The sequence below is a fragment of the Pinus tabuliformis genome, chromosome 9, assembly GCF_031772625.1.
Source record: "Pinus tabuliformis cultivar Carrire ecotype Pingquan chromosome 9, CPIR1, whole genome shotgun sequence".
Taxonomy (NCBI): domain Eukaryota; kingdom Viridiplantae; phylum Streptophyta; class Pinopsida; order Pinales; family Pinaceae; genus Pinus; species Pinus tabuliformis.
In genome coordinates this window covers 64176070-64198631 of record NC_142307.1, presented here as the reverse complement: position 1 = coordinate 64198631, position 22562 = coordinate 64176070, and the positions used below count along the sequence as shown (strand labels likewise).

At 39.7% G+C, this 22562-nt stretch overlaps 1 long non-coding RNA gene across 3 annotated transcripts in view; it reads left to right on the top strand.

The window, feature by feature from the left end:
• Positions 1-5005: 5005 nt before the first annotated feature.
• LOC149147125 (uncharacterized) overlaps positions 5006-22562 on the top strand; it is a 37143-nt gene continuing 19586 nt past the window's right edge. For 2 of the 3 annotated variants that reach the window (XR_016263140.1, XR_016263139.1), the window contains exon 1: positions 5006-6113. This is a non-coding gene — a long non-coding RNA (uncharacterized LOC149147125). The remainder of the gene's footprint in view (positions 6114-22562) is intronic. The other variant, XR_016263138.1, reaches the window with a different exon arrangement.

Genomic DNA, 22562 nt, shown 5'->3' with positions numbered 1-22562 from the left:
TTTTGCTTGGCTGCTGGATCTACTACGCACACTCCCTTATGGAGTGAGAAGATCTACCAACAAATATTGCCACTTTGCAACTCAAAAAATTAGATCTCTACAAAGTCGAGATCCCCTGAGAGAAATTTCCCTCTGTGTATGCTCTTTCTCTTCCACCCGATGTTGATTTTACTGTTGCAAAACCCTTATGCATCCAAGAAAGGAATTTGCTCAGCAAAAATCTGATTTGCTTCACCAGAACTTCTTTTCAGCTTCGCTACTGTCTGCTGGAACTACTCCTAGGCTCTGTGAATTTTTCTTGCCACCTACACTGAAAAATCTAACCCTTTTCCCAATAGTTCGATCTGCTAAGCTAACTTCTACACAAATTTGGAAATCATGCTACCAGAATCCCTCTGAATCTGGATGATTTCTATCTTTCACTTCTGAGCTTCCCTCCTGATCAATCTCACTTTGTTACCATGTGAAAATTTCAAGTCTGAAATCCTATTGCAACAACTGGAATTAATTATTCTATTTGTTAATTAATTTAAGAATTTATTTGCTACGACAAATATCAAATATATCACACTACAACCTTCACAAATAAAACTGCAGAAAATAATAACATTGGTAACTGAGAAATGCTAGCACACACATATAATAATCAACACAGTTATTTTTGGACAAATGTCCCCAGAAAAACCCAACTTGGGAAAACAAGTGCAACATCTGAGGGTTTTATATTATTAAGCAACAATGAAATTTTGAGTACAATCTGGATGCTAAAAATTGGCAATTTTGTAGAGAAAATACCAGAAAATAATTCTTGAGGGAAATTACCCTCACTTCGAACAATCCTGACACTTGATTGCCATTGAAAATGAAGTCGTCCACCTAGTCTTGCATAGCTTCTGCGTCACCTTGGTGCAATCTGCTACTTGCTCAGGCCGCACTTGCGCTGCCTGCACTCGCATTTCCCGCACTCGTGCTACCTGTACTCGCTCTACTTGGAACAACTAGAAATCAAGCCGCCCTTCCTACTACTAATTGGGAAAACACTTCTACGGCCCTCAGGAACTGAAAACGTCTTCTTCCTTTAACAAATCAAACTACCCTTTGAAGCTTCTGCATAACTTCCTGGAGAAATTTTGGCCTCTCTGCAAATGCACTCACCAGATCTGGAATTCTTCCTCTGGCTTCACTATCCCTACCCCTTTCCGTCCCTGCTTCCTTTTGAAGCTTGAACTCTTCCAGCTACTGCCTTTGGAAAATCGAACTTCCGAATGAAATCTATCTTTGTGTCTCCACAAGTGTCTTCTCCATCTACCCATCGACTTCTTCTTATAATCTTCTTTTGGACCTCCAACGACCAACATTAAAACTTAATCAAGGGCCCATATTATTTCCCAGTCGATTCATGTGAGTTTCTATATGATTTACACCCTATCTCAATTAATTCTAATTAATTAACAAATTTACTAAGTTTAGACTTAGGAAATATTAAAAAAAATAGGCTAATAATTTAATTGAGACACTTCTAGGTGGAATTCGAGAACTTTGACTTGGTGCTACATATCAACCTAAGATTGGAATTCAACCAAAGGATAGATAGACCACTAGAAGCTCCAATGGAGCTTTGAGCTATCTCGATGCTTTTATTCCAAAACATTTTTTGTTGGACTAATATCTCTTCTTCCACCAACTTAGTCTACTGTAAGAATAAGACTTGAGGCTTTTCCATTCTTATTAAATCATTTATTGTCTGGGACTTAGAGGGGTTTCTTAGACCCCTTACATTCAAAGAAATTGCTTTCATTTAGATTTCAAGGCGAATGAATTACCTCCTCCGGATTGGTGTTGCCTTGTTCTCTATTGCTTACATTTTTTAATATCTTAGTGATTTAGGATTGATTTCCCAGCTTGATATTTTGCTCCGCTTCAACCTTCCTTGCCTCCTTATTTGGTGTTGCCTTGTTCTCTATTGCTTACATTTTTTAATATCTTAGTGATTTAGGATTGATTTCCGAGCTTGATATTTTGCTCCGCTTCAACCTTCCTTGCCTCCTTATTTGTGGGCCTTCCTTTTACTTTGAGGCTTTCTGTTCCCAGACTAGACAAATTGCTAGACCATTTCAACTTCTTTTTGGCACTTTTGGTAAGGACTTGACTTATTTCATCTCCAGTTCCTTGAGTCTCATTATTGTGGTGCTGAGGAGTTTTCCCTTTTCCATCAAAGGGGGCCAATGTCATATGATTTAGAGGAAATTTGGATGGTCTATCCATGGTGGACTCATGAACTTGGTTATCCATTTGAAGGTCTTCCATTGGGTCCTCCTCCATGATATTTTCTTCATTTTCTGTTGTAGGGACAATAGCTTCAAGCTCACCTTGAGATAATACATTGAAAGGATTCATCAAAGAGGAAGCTATATTTTTCTTTGAAGCGTTAACATTTTTGGAGCCACCTTTGCCTTTATTTCCACCTTGTTACAGAGTTTTCCATTGCTCCTAATGGGAGGAAGCGAGGCCATCACCAGTTTGATCTTTGTTTTTCTTGCAATCATGAGAAAAGTGTCCGTAGTCATGGCAACTTTTGCATTTAAATGGGATCTGCTTGTAGTCTAATGCCTGGACTAAGCTCCACTCCCCCTGTGAGAGAATGATCTCTGAGGATAGTCCCTGCTCTAAGTTAACCTCAATGTAGATCTTTATGCATGAGAACTATTATTGTTTTGGTTCCGCTCTATCAAGGTAACGCCCGATAATGTGAGTCTTAAGATGATTGACATGCCTAACTTGTGGCTTGAGTAGTCGCGACCCATCTAAGCCGTCAAAATCACTTGGCGATCGCACCCAACATGGGCCACACCAATCTTAGCATGGCTGGATTTTTGCCCATGAGGTTTCAAACCGGTGACCTTTTCACCACAGATTGCCTTAATAGAACACCTTGTCTCCATCTATTATACGCCTTGTATATATATATATATATATATATAAACTTTTTTTTTCGAACTAGGCTGAGCCTATGTCGGGGTCAACCCCAATGTTGGATGGAAGAATGATTTGCCCACCAGTGGGATACTATCACCAGGATTATGAGAAGCTCGACTGAGCTTGGATGTCCCTTGGGATAGTTTAATTTCCCCAAAGGAGGCTCCCATCCTCAATTAAACACTTAAACTTATGATTCTTAAAAATCTTTACATGATTTTGGACAAAATTGACTAGAAAAAATGATCGAAAAAGGGTTGTTTCATCTATTAGTTAAACTACACACACACACACATATGAATTGGGTTTATCTCGAGTGGTTGGGAGGAATGATTGGGATCCCCTAACCCAGGTTTAATTCCCACAAGTGACATGATGAACTTTGATGTAATGGACAAAACATATATATTCCATATATATATATTTGTTAAATAATGTGAGCCTAAAGATCACTGACATGCCTAACTTGCGGCTTGAGTAGTCGCGACCTAGGGGCATCTAAGCCACTAATATCACTTGGGGATCGCACCCGCCTTGACCATGAGAGTGTTGAGAGAATTGAACTAGTGACCTCTCAATGACAAAGGTGCTTTAATGATGGGGACTTGACCAATTGAGCTAATCCTCAGGGATTATATATATATATATATATATATATATATATATATATATATATATATATATATATATATATATATATATATTACTGTTTAAAATGTACTTTTGCACTTTTGAATGCATCAATGAATTCAATATCATGAAAAGATGACGAAGAATTTCAACTTTGCAAATTATACACTTAAAACTTATGATTCTTAAAAATCTTTACATGATTTTGGACAAAATTGACTAGGAAAAAATCTTGAAAAAGGGTTGTTTCATGTATTAGTTAGACTACACACACACACATATGAATTGGGTTTATCTCGAGTGGTTGGGAGGAATGAGTGGGATCCCCCGACCCAGGTTCAATTCCCACAAGTGACACGATGAACTTTGATGTAATGGACAAAACATATATATATATATGTGTGTGTGTGTGTGTGTGTTTGTTAAATAATGTGAGCCTTAAGATGACTCACATATCTAACTTGCTCCTTGAGTAGTCACGACCCAGGGGCATCTAAGTTGTCAAAATCACCCGGGGATTGCACCCAACATGGGCCACACCAATCTTAGCATGATTGGATTTCACCACGGAGTTATTTAATAGAACACCTCGTCTCCATCTATTATACACCTTGTGGGCTATATATATTTTTTTTGAAGTAGACTGAGCCTATGTCGGAGCTAGCCCAAATGTTGGATGAAAAAACTATTTGCCCACCAGTGAGATACTATCACTAGGATTATAAGGTCAAGCTTGAATGCCCCTTGGGATAGTTTAATTTCCCCAAATGAGGCTCCCATCCTCAACCCCTCCCATGAGATTTGAACTAATGACTTGGTGGGGACTAAACCCTACGCAAATCAATTGGTCTACATCTCATGGGTAAACCCAATTGACACATACACACATACATGCATATATATATATGATACATTGAGTTCATATAAGTATATTTTTATAACGACTTTAAGTCCCATTGTTGACATAATCTTATAAATTTAAAAAACATTTAAAAAATAAAAAAAACTAAACACCATTTTTTTAATTAATTACATGCTACAAGTTTATTTATGAAATATTTATTTTTTGGTTTGCTAAGTTGTGTGGGCCATCAAAATCATTCCAAAATTGCACCACAACAACCCTTAACATGGTTGGATTTTTATCCATAGAATTTCGAACGAGTAACCTTCACATCACATAGTCTTTAAAAGTACACCTATCACTATGTATTCTGGATCCTATTAACAAGTTTATTCATGAAAATATAATATTAATTAAAAATAAAATATTTTAAAACTTCTCAAATTTAATATTATTTATTTATTTAATAATCTTAAATTATTATTAATCGATCTAATAAAAGAAAATTATTCAATTATAATCTTGGATTTTTATTAATCGACATCATAAAAGAAAGTTAATCTCACGAATGTGCTTCCCCAAAACAGGGAGGAGCGGGAGTTGGATTTTCTCTCACAATCCACTGGCAAGCCAACAAAATCTAGTCTATCCCGATTGATCAGACCACCTGGATTTCTGTTTGATACATTGTTTACACCACCATCCCGGATTTACCCTGTCGAGGGATGAAACCATGGAGATAATTGGAGAGCTAGTTAAACATCTATCCAGGGATCGTAAAAAGGTTGACGTTCCTTCACGCAGCGGGCTGACGGCACAAGTGGTAAAGGGATTTCGATGTGAGGTAGGGTTCCCCCTCAGCAGTACATATGGACAGACTTTCTAGATGTTGGGACTTTAGTCCAATGCAGAGGTCCAGATGAGAATTTACTGTTATCAAATGGTGAATCATTTACTATATCTCCATCTTATTTGACTATCAGATCATGGGAGGTACCATTCCTTGGTAAGGAAGGAAATGACAGGCGAGATTCAGATGCAGGTCTCATCAGAGCCTCGATTATTAACTTATCAGTGTTAAAACAACCCTGAAGGTCTAGGGCTTCAATGTTTTGAGGCTTCGAGTGAGGAAAAACATCATAAATGCCTTAAGAAGAAAGAGGATCCTGTCAATTTGCCCCCAGGAGAAATAAAAAGTTAAATGAAATATTGGATTTGGTGGACCTGGCTATTGTTGGCCATTTCTGACAAAGAAGAATGGATAGTTATACCGTAATGGACTTATCAGTGTTCAAACAACCCTGAAGGTGTAGGGCTTCAATGTTTTGAGGCTTTGAATGAGGAAAATCAAATGAGGAAGAGCATCATAAATTCATCAAGATGAAAGACGATCCTGGCTATTGTTGGCCATTTCCGAGGAAGAATGATGGGTGGTTATACCCTGATGGAATGGGGGAATGAAAATCTCACTCCAGTGGTAGGTCACTCTCCTTGCTGTATAATTTTGGTTAAACGATGGATGGTTTGGACTTTTAGGTCCGGGGATGAAGTTACAGTACTCAATAAGCGTTAGAATTAGGGAATACAACCCCATTCCTTAATCAATGGTATTGGAATTTGATGCACAAACAATTCAATTGGTGCTTTTTTCAGTTTGGCCAAGGTATAAATTTCACTGGCATTTCTACCTGTAAAGTAATTTTTTTATGACAGGTTTCTATTTAAAATTGCCCTTGGTATGATGTTTGATTTGTGTTTTTACTTATGGTTTAACTATTATGTATTATGTGTGTTCGTCAATTTCTTGTTGTGATGTTTGTTTTTTTTTTTAATATAAGTTTTGTGTTATATCTTTTCAGTAAATTTTTTAATTCTTGTTTGATCATAAAATACATTTCATCCAAGTATATGTTTTATATTATTTTGAAAGATGAAATATATTCAATCTTTGTCATTCCTATTGCCACTATTTAGTGTATATGTAATTTTAAAGATTTTACAAATTATGTTAAACCATTCTTGAAAAGTTTTGAACTAACTTGGTCAAATCCATTAACTCTAATGTATTTTAAAGAGGAACCATCAATCTCAATTTTTCATGTGATAAGTTGGATTGAATGAGGGTCTCCAAATAATAAAATAAGTTTTAAGCCACTTTTAAATAGGAGTTTGGGAGAATTCTAACATTTAAAGCAATAATATTATATAAAGCATGTATTTTGAAGAAATTCATAATCTTTTAACAAGTAAGAAGAATAGAGCTCTCCCGCTAGTGTGCTGGCACATAAACGGCCCAAACCCACTAGTGTTCAGATTCAAGTATGAATGTATTGAACACATCATAGCCTTGGTAACCACACATTTGAGATTTACATATCCATCCACAAAATATATTTGTTTTCTAATCAAACTAATAAATAGATAAATTTTATAAAAACCAAGATTTGTTACTAGTGTACCAACACTAAAAAAACTACATAAAACTCTCAAAAATCAAACGGAAAACCACTATTTCAGCTAGACAAACAAGAAATGTTAGTTCCATTATTTCTATTGGATAACTAAAAAAACTACTTAATTTGATTACTCTATCCCCATAGGTTAGTGTTTTATATAACATACCAATGGCCTATGGGTGTGGACATGATGTGTGAGTCTCAACCTTTAGGCCTCAGGCTTTAGGCTCAAGTATCTAATGTACAAGATTACATGATGCGAGTGAAGACGGAGACAAGTTTTTTCTAACAAGTCCAAAGGCCCAGTATGGGTGAGTCTATACTTACCTTGAAGTCTCAGTAGTGTTGAGGCATTCTATGCTTATCTTGGAGTTTCATCTTGAAGTCTTCATATTGTGGGTGCCGCAAAGTGCGATGCTTATCATGGAGGCTCAACTAGCAGAATCACTAGCTTCTTTTATTTTTTGTGATTTTAGTTGGAATTTGCTATGTGTGTGTGTGGAATCTGGATACGATTAAATTTTCAAGTCACTCATCAAATTAACAGTTTTAAAAATTAAGTAATTGTCATCATTGACGAATTTTAAAATGGGTAGTATTTGATAGTTAAATAAGGAAAATATTGGTGAATACCCATCAAATTTAACCTCTTCCTAGTAGTATTAGTTGAAAACTGTTCATAGAAATTAAGAGGTTGGTAAGTCATATATTTACTTAGGGTACATGGGGATGGCTCAAATTCTTGTGGGAATGAACCTGAAAGGGGGTTTAATAGAGTCTATGGTAATTGGAAGAGGTTCTAAATCATTTTACCATACCATCAACCCTAAGGGAATGCCTTTTCAATGCAATTCATATATATGGGTATTTAGCAGCGAGTTACACATATCCTACCAAAGGGAAATTTTGGGCCAAGAAGAAGCAATTGAGTTATATTGAAGAATAATTGACGGGGGGCAAATAGACCACTAAGTTCGTGGTAATGACTATGGATAACGTGGTTCCAATCTCCTCATGGGGATCACCTTTTATAGATCCTCAACATTCCTTAGATTTAGTCATACACAAGACCTATATGTTGGAAGCTTCTATCAAAAGAATGGAGAGCTCAAACCAAACAGGTAAGTAAAAAAAACTATTATCCCTTGCAAAAACTAACATTTCTTATAAATTGTGTTTTAGGACTCATGGTTTAGGTGAAGAGAGCAAGGCGGAAGAACATTTGAGTAATTTTGGTACCTAGTTTCGTTGGGATAAAAAACCCCAAATCCTCCTCCTCTTATTCTAATATTTTGGTTAGGGGGGTCACCTATAGAAGAGAACTCATTTTTTGGGAAAATCTATAAACTTGAATAGGGAACAAAGAATTCAAGAAGGTCTAAGTGAAACAATTCTCTGGAAGTTCCAAAATGTAATCTTAAATTGAGAAGTAAAGGTTCTACAATTTTTTCAGGGAGGATAGAGGGAGGCCTTGTTAGAAAATCAGAAAGGTAGAAAGATTTTCATATCTTGATAATTACTTTTGATATATTTGAATTCTTATTATCTTCTTTTATCTTCTTATCATCAAGCAACTATCAAAACCAAAAGCATGAAGATCAAGACAACAAGTGACACAGTATGTAGACTCTTAGCTAGGGCAAAACCCCTCTCCTAGCAGAAAACCCATTTTTTTTCTCTTCTTTAAGAACCAAATCAAATGAGACAATCAAGACCATTAGACCAACAACAAGACCTCCTCCATCCACCAAGTTAGCTTTCCAACCATTCCTCCTCCATCCACCAAGTCAACCTTCCAACCATTCTTCCTTCATCAAGATAAATATGCACAAGTCAACAAGCCTTTGACCATCCAAAGTCAACTTAAATCTGCTCCAAACAATGTCTTGGCCGTCCTTATCTCTGCAACTATGACCTGTACCTTTGGCCCTGCCATCTGTTCCTATGCTTCAGATTTTTCTCGCACGTGTGAGCCAGAATAGTAGGATTTTGTTTCTTCAAGACTTGATAAGATAACTTTCTTTTCCTTGAGTTTTTCCTTCTCTTTATTAGTCTTTTTCACACTTCTTTTTCCACATGAGTTGCAGATTGAATTCCTTGATTGGATTATATCACAATAGATCGAAGTCACCATATATTTATAGTCTCCAAGAGGGATAAAATTTCTTCATGAGGCCGACTTTGATAGATGAAGAAGCCGACTTGGTGGAGGAGGGATAAAACTCATTTTTGACACAAAAATATTTTTCTTTCTTTACATAAAGAACCCAGAAAGGGTCTAATACATGATGACTAGGACTATGACTTATGACACAAACCTAAAAACACTCAATGGGTGCTTTGACCTATAAACAAAATAAATAAAACATGAAACCCATGCTTATAAATAATTCTAATTTTGATCTTTATAATAAATTTTTTTCTTCTCTTTACAAATACATAAGAATCACATTATGTCAAGAGCTAAACAACAATTATGAAGATCGATACTAGTAACATTTTCAACACTCCATCTTAACTAGGGAGGTATTTATAATTGTTCAACCGGTACAAGGATGACCTCAATTTGGAGTGTTCCAAGAAGAATACAACAACATATACAATGCTAGATACCATCAAGGCCAAAAACTCCCAAGGTATCAATCCAACAGGGACTAAGGTGTCATCAAGGCAGCTTGCCACTATAGGTACCATCAAGCTACAACCTTGGTATCAATCCAACTGGATATAGATACAATCTAGGCCTTTATGCCAAGACACCAACCCTCACAGGGATCTAGGTATCATCTAGGTCAAGGTATCATCACTAAAACAAAGCTCCATATTATCAAGACCAAGATACCCTACCACACAGGGATCTAGACATCATCAAGGCCAAACTATAACTGAGATCTCAATACCAACTAGGCCAAGATGTCCTCCCAATTACCATCATACATGCACGTAACCTAAGGTACTCATCTCTCCCTCTTAACCAAATCAGAGATATCCACCAATCTAAGCACACTTATCAAATATTCAAACTTCTCAGGGAGAGATCAACACATCAACTACTTGTTCATCCATCAGAATCATACTGTAGCCTCACAACCCCAACCAATATCAAACTTCCAATATATTGGTTCTTACTATCAATATGCTAGCATAAAATCTGGGGTCCTCAACCATTCTGATGCTGCTTATAATATCCAAACAAATCTCGATGAAAGCTTCCTTTTCCAACCTCTCAAGCAACACCATACTCAACCTCAACACTATTCAAAACATCCAAATCTTATTCACGACACATCAAAACTAACCACTAATAGTGCTTTAGCTATTCTCCGATCTCATTCTCTCTTCATGGCCTTCACTAGACGTACGACTGTTAGTCTTGGCCTAGTGCATGACACATGAAGCAAAGAATCATGTCCTCCCTCTCAACTAGGGAGATAAGTCCATCATCAACAACTTTGTTCTTCCAGCTACACAAGCTCTTTCTTTTGCATCATCATGTCATCGAAGAACTTCAACCTTTCAAAACATCATTCCTCTTATCTTTATATGGCAACAAGGTTATCTTTCAACCATGAATGTAAACTTCAATGTCATTAGGGTTCTTATAGTTTCCTCTTTCCATCATGCTCAACATCATCATAAAGTCATCATCAAGTATGAGGTAGACATACAACTTTACAACCTCTTGAAAACTATGTATCTTCAAATCTCATCAACAAGTATAACCAAGCACAAATATATATGCACAAGAGCATTAAATTATCTTTATCAATCTAGGGTTATCAAAACTTTAAATAAGAAATTAAACCTTAGATATCCAAAATCCTTACCTTGTTAGGGTTTCAACCATTGCGGAAGCATTTGTTTCACTTTCATGCCCTAGGATCTTATGTCAACTTCTACTAGGGTTTTGTCATAAACCCTTGTCATCATCACCAAACTGTAAAAAGCTAGGGTTTCATGAAAGATAAGGGTTGACTTAATCTATAAAACATACAAATTTTCATGTTTTTATAGCAAAACCCTAGAGGTGAGAGAATCATTACCATAAATAGATTTTAAAGACAAAATGATCGTACCTGCTCATATGATGGGGACCTGCTACAAATCTTGGAATTTTACACATACCTTGAGGCTTCTTCTACAAACTTTGAAAGGGCTTCCTCTTACCATCATAGTATCGACATCTTCATGGTCCTTCTCCATATGAGTCTACTTTTATCAGAGTGCCCAAGGATCCAACTTGATTACCAAGTTACCATTCCCTCTATTCATAAGATCAACATATCTTTTTGTTTCCTTCAATAAGTACTTGCAACGTTCATTGACAAGTACTACCAAGTAAAATATACAAGTACAAGAGCATGATTATGATTTTGACAATTTAGGGATACTTTAGAGAGGGGAAATTTCTAGAGTTTTAGATTTAAACCCTAAGACTTTTGATATTACCTTTATAAACATCAATCCTACGGTTTGATCCTGAAATCCAATTCTACCCTTACAAGGGTTGCCATTTCACCTTAGACTACCTACAAGCCTTAGAGACCAAAAACTAGAATAGAATGGGGTTAGGGTTTCTTTTTAGGGTTTACCAATACCAACTATGTTTTACAAGAACTTAGTTGTCAACAACCTCCAACAATATGAAGATTAAAAACCCTAATGGAAATCCAAAAAATCCTAATCCAAATTAGGTTAGACCTTATATGGATAAAGCAATTATATGTACCTCAAGAATTACATCCCTTAGTCCTCCAAGATTATAAGAAGTCTGCTGCAAAGGTTTCTTCAAGATGCCATGATCTTCTTGCTGCTCTTCCAGAGATGTCGAGTTCAAGGATTGCTTCCAAAGGTATAATTTCTTTCCAACCAACCATGCTTCCTTCAATTTGAATATGCATGCAATCTGTCTGCCGAATCTTTTCACATAAACTATATGACAGTCCACTGTAGTTTTGATCTCTGAACTATTTGTAAATTTTGGATTTTGTGAGATCACTAAACCTTTGGCTCTCTCGTTAGGGCTTTGTTTTTCATTGTTGAGTCATCTAGATCAAGGTGTTTTGTATTGCTTCGTATTATTCTCTTAATATGTCTCAGAATTACTGCTAGTCTTTGGAGGAGGTGACATACATCATTGTTTATGCATATCATTTTAATGTCTTGGAAAGAACTCAGTCTTAACTCAGATCGTGGATCAAGAGCAGAGAAGAGAACCCAGAACATATTGTCATGCCTTCGATATTATGCGTTCAAGATTTCACATCATCACACCTTCGTACACATCAGAATGCAAACCATACATTTCAGAGTCTTGTATTCAAGGGAGAAACTCGCATCCTTAAGAGTGAACTTGCAACATAGAACCATTAAGAATAAACTTTGGATTATTGATAAGAAGAGTCTTGGATCTTTAGTTAGATGTTGTAGTATGTTGGATCTTGGTTATAGTAATTTGTATAACTTGGATCATATACACATGTTGTTGTAGCAACTCACATCACATATTTACATCATATAACAAAGATGTTAAAATTGGCAACAAGGGCTAAATTCCACTTTAGACAACTCATTTGATGGAGATGATGATTGCATTGAATTCCTCTTTTCGAGAGAACCAAAATTGGTCTAAAGATCATCAAATTTGGACAAGTAGAAATGTGTTTTTGAATTTATGCCCACATGTGTAAATTGTCAAGGTTGGCCACATCATCATGTAGCCTCATGAAGCCTAAGAGTCATGTCACTTCACCCTCAATGACTTGTATAAATATAAGTGACCTCTCACCTCATTTGGCATTATCATCACTCACACATTCTTCTCTCTCCTTCTCTCATTGGTTCGTATAGCTATTGGGCATATTCTTTCTCTCACACGTGTGGCAAGGAGGACGAATTTCAAACAAAATTACAGGGCCGAAAATTTCAGTCTTTCCTGCAGTTTGACTAGTGTTGACTTTGGCTTTCCAGGAAGATTTTGAGTTCGATCTCTTGGGTAGTTTTATGTTTGGGCAAGCCACACTCTTTGGGATAGAAATCGAGATGTTATGAGCACTTTGACTGTAGAGATAAATTACAGGTTGACTGCAAACTTCATGACAGAGTTTGACTACTGACTTTGGGACCGTTTTGGGTTGACTTTGACCTCCTGTTTAGGCCGAGTTTGACTGGGTATGACCGAGCTGCTTTAAGGACATTTTGCTGCTACTTTGACAAGCATTGACTTTTTCGTTAGGGCTGAATTTGATTGCAAATTTGACAGGGCTGTTTTGAATTTGATTTGGCAAGTCAGCTTTGACTTTTTGTACTTTCTCTCCGCTGAACATTTGATATAATAATAAGAAGTTTTTTTTGTTTGTAAATAAGATAGTATATTACTTGGTAAACTGATAGATTACAAAAAGGGTTGTGTGGGAAAGAACCCGACACAAGACCCAGCCGAAAAGCTAGTGCTGGTCATAGCATAGGCTGTATTTATAGTACTACCCAGACAAAAGAGGGAACAAAGTACAAAAGTGGAGCCGAGAGGTACTCTCATTACAACAATTTCAAAATTGAGAAATTAGAAGTTGAGAAAGGAGAAGAACGCCTTATGGCGGTTGAAAAACAATGAGAAGAAAAACGATGAAGGAAACTGACTGCATCACTCCTAGATGGTGGTGGGCCGATCCTCATCTAGACGAATGGGAGTCTCCTGAGAGCTTCCCTCCTGCTGCGAAGTGATGACCCGACGACTCATGGAGGCCCCAGGGTCCTCTTTCTTGATGCTCGGGACTCCTTCAGCGGTTGAATGGGCCTTCGTTGTCGACTTCTTCTTGATGACAGTATAATTCAGAGCGTCCCGAGTGATAAATCTGCAATGGTGGATGGCTTCTACATACACTACAAACTTTTTAGTGAGTCGGTCAATCTTAGTTTCCAGAGTCTTGGAGCGCTCCTCTTGTTCCTGCATAGCAAGCCCCATGATGGTCTTCATTTGCCACCATGTTTCAATTGTACGCGCATAGAGGTTTTCGCGCGCCCGGGTGAGAGCAGGGTCCGGAATCCAAGCAAATTCTGCGTCGACCTCCTCCGTGGTGACCTCTCTTCGGAGAATATTGGCATGGGCCTCTAAGTCTGAAATCCGCTGCTGAGTTTCCGGATTAACTACCATCACTTAGCACAGAGCTGCATGCCTAGCAGCAGTCTCCGTGCGAGTGGTAGGGGCCGGGCCCAAGGACTGCCAATGGGAGGCTGCGCGACTGCGTGCACCTCCCCTACTTGGACTAGGGGTGGAGCCATTCCTTGGAGCCATGAGAGAAACTGAGGGACAGGAATGTAGGGGGAACTAGAGAGCGAGGGGCAAACTGAGGAGGGAAAAGGTAGTGAGAAGAATGAGAGGGAGAAGGGGGAGGGGTGAATTTATAGAGGCTAGGAGGAGGAGGGAGACCAGAATGAGGGAGAGGGGGCGGAAGGGGAAGCATGTAGAGATTTGAGGAGGGGCGGAGGAGTAATGGCAGAGCAGAGAGGATGAGACTAAGAGATGACGGTCACACAAGGGAGAGGGGAGGTGGCATCGCAGGCTCTGAAGACAAGCAAGCCAAGGATGAGTTCGTACTCAAGCGTCCTCCACCTGTCCTTCTCATTGAGCAGAAAATCCATCTTGTAATGATGAAAAGTACACGAACAGTTATTGTTCGGTAGAGTAGTTATCTTCTTCATTGATTGATGCGCATTGTTGATGGAGTTCCCCTTCCTCCAATTCCTGCCACGCTCGGGACTTTAGGCGTAGGGTACCAGCCGTACCCTCATTCGCCAGTCTGTCCGTGAATTTATTTCCTTTCCTTCTGATTGCTTGAAAGTGGAGGCCAGCCATGCTGTCAATTCCCTGCTTGATTCGTTGTATTATTTTGTTTAGGCACCAATTTTCCGAGATCTTGTCCACCTCGATACCTTGCTGAAGTTTTTTGCCAATTTGGGTAGCCAGCATGGAATCTCCTTCAACTATTAGAGGACTGAGGTTTAGGTTGTGCGCTATGGCGATGCCATGTTCCAGGGCATGAAGTTCAGCGGCATTGTTGGTGGTTGAACCTATATTGCCCTCATAAATCCAGATTATCTCACCTTTAGAGTTTCGGAAGACCCCTCCAAAACCTGCTAGGCCTGGATTCCCTTTAGTTGCGCCATCATAGTTGAGCTTGAAAGTCCCCTGCTCTGGCGGCCGCCACGTGTTATTTTTATTATCATGCTTAGGGAGGGGAGTGACTTCGCGGACCTTGATATGAAGGAGATCCAACATTGAGAGAATTCTCACTTCGCGGAGGGTGGGAGGGGCTTTGACAGTCTGAGTGGGTAGAGAGGTCACTGTTTCACGAAGTGCGCTTTTGATCTTCGCGATAATGAATTCCTCCTGGATGGAGAGGCCGCGAAAGATTCTCGCATTGCGTTCCTTCCATAGAGCCCAGCAGATCAAACCAGGTATTAAATTCCATGCACGGTTAACCAGAGGATGGGGGGAAAAGACCGTTCTCTAGTTCATGATGGTGCTTTGAATGGAAGAGGGGTCCCGATCAGAGCTTTTAAAGACCAAAGAAATCCAATTCCATACATTGGATGCGAAAGGGTAGACATTTAACAAATGATTGGGGGTTTCTTCTTCTTGTTGGCAGAGGGGGCATCTCGAGGGGCCAATAAAGCCTTTTCTTCTTAGATTGTCCCACGTTAAAACTTTTTTGTGCATGACTAACCAAAGGAAGATAGAAATTTTCGGCCAGTGCTTCCTATCCTAGATTGCATTCCATTTCAGATCTGGTTGGAGTTGGTCGTGCTTTGCTATGTATCTGTAGGCTTCGCTTAAGATGAAGTGTCTTGCTGAGTTTTTCCCCCATCTAAGTTTATCCTTAGCAAAGTCATGGAGGATTTGTCTTTTTTGTAACTCTGAGGAGAGGTCCGACCAGGTTTGGGGGTTCATATGGGGAGTCCATTCCTCGTGATTGATCCACTTTCTCCATCTGTCATTTTCTTCACTTTTTCCCCAGTACTGGTTGACTTTGATCTTCCCTTTGTTTTGCATTTCAGCCTTGATATGTTGATAATGATCTTGATCAAGTTCCAGCCTTTGTTGTTAGGCATCCTCCCAGAAAAGAGCCTTGTTCTCGCTGCCTATTTCCTAGAAACTGTCTTTGAATGATGTCCCTATTCTCCCAAGCTTGATTCCAGATGACAGAACCTTTGATGTTTCCATTGAGCCTGATGATTTGCTCTTGCATTAAGGAGGGAGTGTACTTTGCTTTCCAGAGGGTACCCCAAGGGGAGTTGGGGTTAGCAATCCATCTCCATAGGTTTTTGGCTCCCAAGGCCTTTCCCAGGAGGTCTATATCTCTAAGACTGAGGCCACCATCTTTTTTGGGTTTGCAAATTTTTCCCAAGCTACAAGAGCCCATTTCTGTTTGACCTCTGCTCCTCTCCATAAGAAGTCTTCTGAAGGTTTCTAATTTTGATTGAAATCAATTTTGGGGCTGCCAGAGCCGAGTACATGTAAAGCGGGATGGCCTGAAGGACAAATTTAACTAGGATAAGACGACCAACCAAATTTAGAGATCTGAAGGTCCAATTGGCCAATATTTTCTCCAGTTTGTTTATTAGGTTCTCCCAAGTGGTCCGGGAGAGAGGCCTATCTGTAAGGGGAACACCAAGGTAAGTGGAGGGGAGAGAGCTAATAGGAATGGCTAGGAGTCTGGCGATGTTCCTACAAATGGGCAGCGGAGTGTTAAAGAAAAACAACTTGGATTTAAGGGGATTGATGGAGGTGCCAGAAGTAGCAGAGAAGTCCGTCAGGATGGACATGAAAGAGGAAGCCTCTTTGATGGATGGGAGGCCCATGAGAAGAGTATCATCCACAAATTGCTGGTGAGTTGTAGGGGGGGCAGAGGCATGGGGCTGGAGACTAGAGAGCTTATTTTCATGCAGGGCAACAATGATAGAACGACTTAGCCCTTCCGCCATTATAACAAAGAGGAAGGGAGAGATTGGATCCCCTTGCCTGATACCCCTTGTAGGATTGAAGGGTTGCGAAGGTGATCCATTCACGAGGATGGAGAAGAAAGCTCCTGACACCATAGCCATGATCCACTTGATGCTTTCTTTGTGGAAGCCAAATGCATCCAAGATCTGTCTCATATAGTTCCAGCTAATTTTGTCAAAGGCTTTTGACATATCTAGTTGAATCATCATACTAGGTATTTTTTGGGATTTGAGAGAATGAATAAGCTCATGAGAGAGGATGATGCTATCCATGATTTGTCTTCCTTCCACATAGCCAGACTGTTGGTGGGAGATGAGGAGAGGGAGGATGACTTTGATTCGATTGGCAAGAACTTTGGAGATTATTTTGTATATGACATTGCAGAGGGCTATGGGCCTGAATTTGTCCGAGGAATCCGCAGAGATTCCTTTGGGTATTAGAGTCAGAAAGGTGGAGTTGAGGGCTTTAAGGACAAACTTTTGAATTCTAGATTCCTCCACTAGGGTATGGACATCCAACTTTATGATAGACCAACAAGCTTTGTAGAAATCAATAGTGAACCTATCCGGCCCTGGAGCTTTTCCATTGGGCATTCCCATGAACACATCTTCCACTTCCTAGAGGGATACTTTCCTTAGGAGCATTTTGTTATGGTCCTTCGTGAGGATTTTGGGAATATTCTTGGTGATCTTTTTGATATCCTGATCTTGATCATTCCTTGGCTCTTTGAGAAGAGAGCTGAAATAGTTGATGAGCTCTGTTTCCAACTCCTCTTGAGAGTGAATGAGATGACCCTCTTGGTTCTTTAGAGCCAGAATTTGTTTTTCCTCCTATGCTGTATCATTGTTTTGTGGAAAAAAGGCCGTGTTCCTTTCCCCACATTTCAGCCAATTTATTCTGGATTTTTGTTGCCACAACTTTTCTTCCTGAATGGCTCTTTCATCCCATCTTTGTTGTAGTAGTTGTTCCTCTTGCTTACTAGTCTCCATTAGCCCTTCTTCAATTATAATTTGTTGAAGAAGTTCTAGTTGGTGTTCCAAGTTTTTTTTATCCGTAATGATATTGCCAAATGTTTCTTTGTTCCATTTTTTGATTTCCTCTTTGATATGTTTTAACTTTTGTTGGAAAGTATACATTTTGTTTCTAGTTCTGATGGGAGAGTAAGTCCACCATTGTTTCATTTTTTCCATGAAATCCGGGTGATTCAACCAGAAGGCCTCAAATCTAAAAGGCTTATTCTTTGGAGTCATGGAAATTTGAATCTTGAGAGAGATAGGCTAGTGATCAGAGCCTGCTTGTGGAAGGATTCTCACCTCCGTTTCCCAGGAGGTAAGATAGGTTGCCTCAGATAGGAGGAAACAGTCTAAACGGGAGGCTATTTGACGGTCTCCTCCTCTTCTGTTATTCCAGGTGAATAAGCCATTTCTAGTGGGAATGTCAATGAGGTTGAGGTTTTCAATGGTGGCAAGGAAAGCCTCAGAGTCCTTATCTAACTTCCGGATTCCTCCTTTCTTTTCAGATAGGTTAGTTATCATATTGAAATCACCTGCAATGATTTTGATGGGGTGGTGCAGAGGGTCAAGGAGATTGGATATGATTTGGAGCATTTTGATACGGTCTATCACCTTGTGCGGGGCATAAACATTGGTTATACTAATGGTCTCGTTGGTGCCTATGATTCTCAGGATCACTGTTAAGGAATGGTGAGTGGCCAAAGAAGATATTAGGTCGAGTTTGGAATTTTTCCAAAAAGTCATTATGCCCCCGTCGTGCCGGTAGTCGTATTAGCCAAGGAGCTGTAAGGCTTGAAGCACGAGTTGAGAAGGAGGGGAGGGTGAGTTGAGTCCAGTTTTGTTTCTTGAATGAGGAGGATGTCGGGATGATCAGACAGGACTCTGCTTTTTAAGATGCGTTTTTTCCCAGGACTGTTAAGTCCCCTAATATTCCAAGAGATGCAATTCATTGACATGGAGATGGGTATAGAGCTAGAGCCTTTACCTTTCCTTCATTGATTAGCTTGGCTCCTAGTTCTTGAAGGAGCTGACTGGTGGTCTTTCGTCCTCGCTTTCTGCTTGATCCTTTGAGGTTGAGTCCTTCCACTGGGATGTTGGCTAATATGCCTTTTGAAGCTGTACTTTCTTGTGCTGGATGGTGGGCTTTGAGTTTTAATTCTTCCTGGAGGAGATAAGCTCCTTTGATTTTTTGTAACTATTGTTCTGATATGGCATTTATTCCTTTTTGTTTCCATTCCTCTGCAATTGTTGCAAGGTCTACCCCCTGCAGAGCTTCCTCTATTGCATTTTCCTCTAGTGTTTCCTTTGTTTCTACTTGCTGCATTTCTGTATCCTCTAGCGCCTGCTCTTTACCTCTGTTGGTATTGCCTGTATCCCTTTCATCTTGGTCGCTGTCTACTGGGTGCATTTCTTCCTCTCCTGCTTCATCTACTATCATTTCGTTAGGGTTCCTTTGCTCTTGGTTACTGTTCAGTACCTTGAATTGATTTTGGCTTGCTTCTTTGTATAGGTTCTTCTTGGGGATAGCTTTCTTCCTGTTATTCTTGTTCCTAGAGATTACTTTGGTGAACCCTTCGCTGTCTTTTTGTTTATTTACTTGCTCTTGCGTTTGAGGGGTTTTATTCATGGGACAATCTCGAAAAAGATGCCCATGCTCGTGACACTTTCTGCATCAGAAGGGAATTTGTTCATAGTCTATACTTTGTAGCCAGACTTCATCCCTGAAGATTAATTTGATTTCTTCTGGCAGGGCACTAGAGACGTCTATATATACGCAGATTTGGGCGTAGGAAACATAGTGACCCGTTCTGGTGCCTTCAGACATTTTGATGTACTCCCCCAGCTGGTCTCCTATACCTTTTAAGACTGAAGGAGCCCAATAATCAGTAGGTAAGGAGTAGAGGCGTACCTAGACTGGAACCCTAGTGAAATCCTCTTTTTTCGGTGTGAAGTTCTCCCTCCAGAATCTCATGTATATACCAACTAAATTGTAAAAATAGGGTCCTCCTTCAAAAATTCTGTCTCTATCTTCTAGGAGGTCAAAGATGATTGTGAAAAATCCTTTGGAGCCCAGCTAAAGTCTAATCTCCCCTTTGGGTGTCCATTTGCTCTGAATCCACCAGTTCAGGGCTCTTTCAGTTGGCCATATTCCCATGAACTTGCATATAACTGCGTGTTCCTGCATGTATTCTCTATATTTAGCTACCCCGGGGTCCTGGATTTCTAGTTTTGGGATTTTCTTGGCTTTGGGATTACAATTATTCTTGGTCTTTTTCCCCTGATCTTGCGGCTGCTCCTAAGATTGTGAAGGATTGACGTTGGCAGGGAAGGGCGTGTCTGTGGCCTTGCCCTTGTCTGCTCGAGTATCCTTGGTTGATCTTTTCACTGTGTCTTCATTCCTTTTTGGCAGCTCGTTTTGCTGTGGATGCATAGTTTCTTCTTTGTCAGAGCTTCCTCTTGGTGGTGTACAGAAGGCAGAGCTGGAGGCAAACTTTGTGAAGAATGAAGCTTGGTCTGGCAGCCGTCCAGAGACCATATACTTGGAGGAGCGGGCGCTGGTTTGCTGAAGCGGATCCGCCATGGTGCGCAGGGCCCCGAAGGCCAAAACCAGAGGCACCTAGGGGAGATCGTGGAGCTCGCACAAACCCTAGAGCACAAATCTCAACTCAATTTTTTTCGGTTCCCTGTATCATAATAATAAGAAGAATTGACCAAACCCCATCTTGGGGTTTTTTCCTTGGAATCCACCAAATCTGGTGTCTCTCTTGTCTTGGCTTGTCTTCTGCATTTTGTTATTTCATGTTCTATCTACAGTTATTGTCAATGTGATTAATGGTTAATGTGATTGCTATTGGAAAACTAAATTGGAAATTGTCTTTGGGCTACAAAAGGAACATAGAAGTAATTGTGCAAAGCATAGAACATACGATTGTTAACTAAAATTAACATGGTATCAGAGCACAGGTGAAGACAAAGCCCAAGCAAGAGAGTGAAAAACAATCACTATGGGAGATTTGTTAGACAAAATTATTGGTCTAGCCTCAATGGCTACTACATCTTACTTCAAATTTGAGGATAAGCTCAAGGACAAATCTGACTATCATACATGGAAGATGATTTTGGACATGACTTTGGAAGAGCATGATGCCATGGACTATGTGCAGGGAAGAGTGGTGGAGCCTCCTTCAAATGCACCTGCTGCTGCAAAGACGAAGTAAAAGAAAGGTGAGGTCAAAGCTAAGAGAATTATCATAGACTACATTCAAAAGCACTCGGTTGCCTATATTTCTGATTTGGGAACATCTAGGGAGATGTATGATAAGCTAGTTGGGATGTTCAAAGTAAACAATGCAAATCAAATCCTCTTTCTCAAGAACAAGTTGAAGGACATCAAGATGGATAAAGGGAAGTCTATCCAATCCTACTTTCTGAGAATAACACAAATCAAGAATGACCTACTATCTATTGGAGAAGTTATTGCTGATATGAAGCTCACTCTCATTGCACGTAGAGGTCTCTCAAGAGCATGGGATGTGTTTAGCACCACCATTCTTAACAATGACAGGATTCCTAGTTTCAATGAATTATTGGCTAGATGCACTCAATAGGAGATGAGGATGATGGAGAGAGACAAGCCTTCGAATGGAAATGAACCTATTGCTTTCTCCACTCATGCTAAGATGAAAAATAATGCTGGTCCAAGGAGTCAGGGTCAAGGATTCAAGCAAGGATTCAAAGAAGGAAGAAAATGTTGGAATTTCTAAGTCTAACTGTTAGAAATCCTTCATGTACTTTCTGATTTATTTCTGCCTACTTGTTCTGTTTAATTAACAAGTTATTTACCATGTAAATACTGAAAATAAATACAAGTACATGCTCAACACATTATAGATCATCAACTGAAGGAGAAACAAGCACACAAGTGACATTGTTGTTTTTGGACTAATGTCCTTGGAAAAACCCAATGTGGGAAAACGGTGCAGCTATATGAGGGTTTTATTATTAAGAAGTTTCAGAATACAATCTGGGTGCTAGAAATGGCTCACCCAACAGAGAATGATTTCGGCAGTAGTACCTCTCAGTCGGAGACAGATATTTCGGCTAAAACCTCGGATGAACAATCCCACAGCTCTCAGCTCCAATTTGCCCCACGAAATCTCCAGCGTTTGCCTCTAGGGACTGCGTCAGCCTCTCTGGCCCAATGTCACCCCAACTTGCCCTGCGTCAGCCTCTGGAGGTATTGTGTCAGCCTCTAGAGTCTTTGCGTCACCCACGCTGGCTCTCTCTGGCATTGCGCAACTCTTGGCTGCCTCTACGTGGCCTCTAGTTGGGTCTGCGCCCCTCTCTTGGCTTCTATGCTGATGCTCCCGGTACCCTCTCTGCCTCTCTGCTTTTGTATTCACTGCCCCTCAGCTGCAACTCTGATCACTCCTTCAATTTCCTCAGCAAGCCCTGCCCCAAAAAATCGAATTCTTGATCAACTCGGTGTATTTTCCAAGTGACCCTCAAGCCTCCTCTTATACTTTTTTCGTTGACAATTCAACGGTTGAAATTAAGTCCCTAATCAACGACTAAGATTAACTTTGGTTTGATCCATGACTTTTGGACCCTTCTAGCACAGTTTTATATTAATTCACATT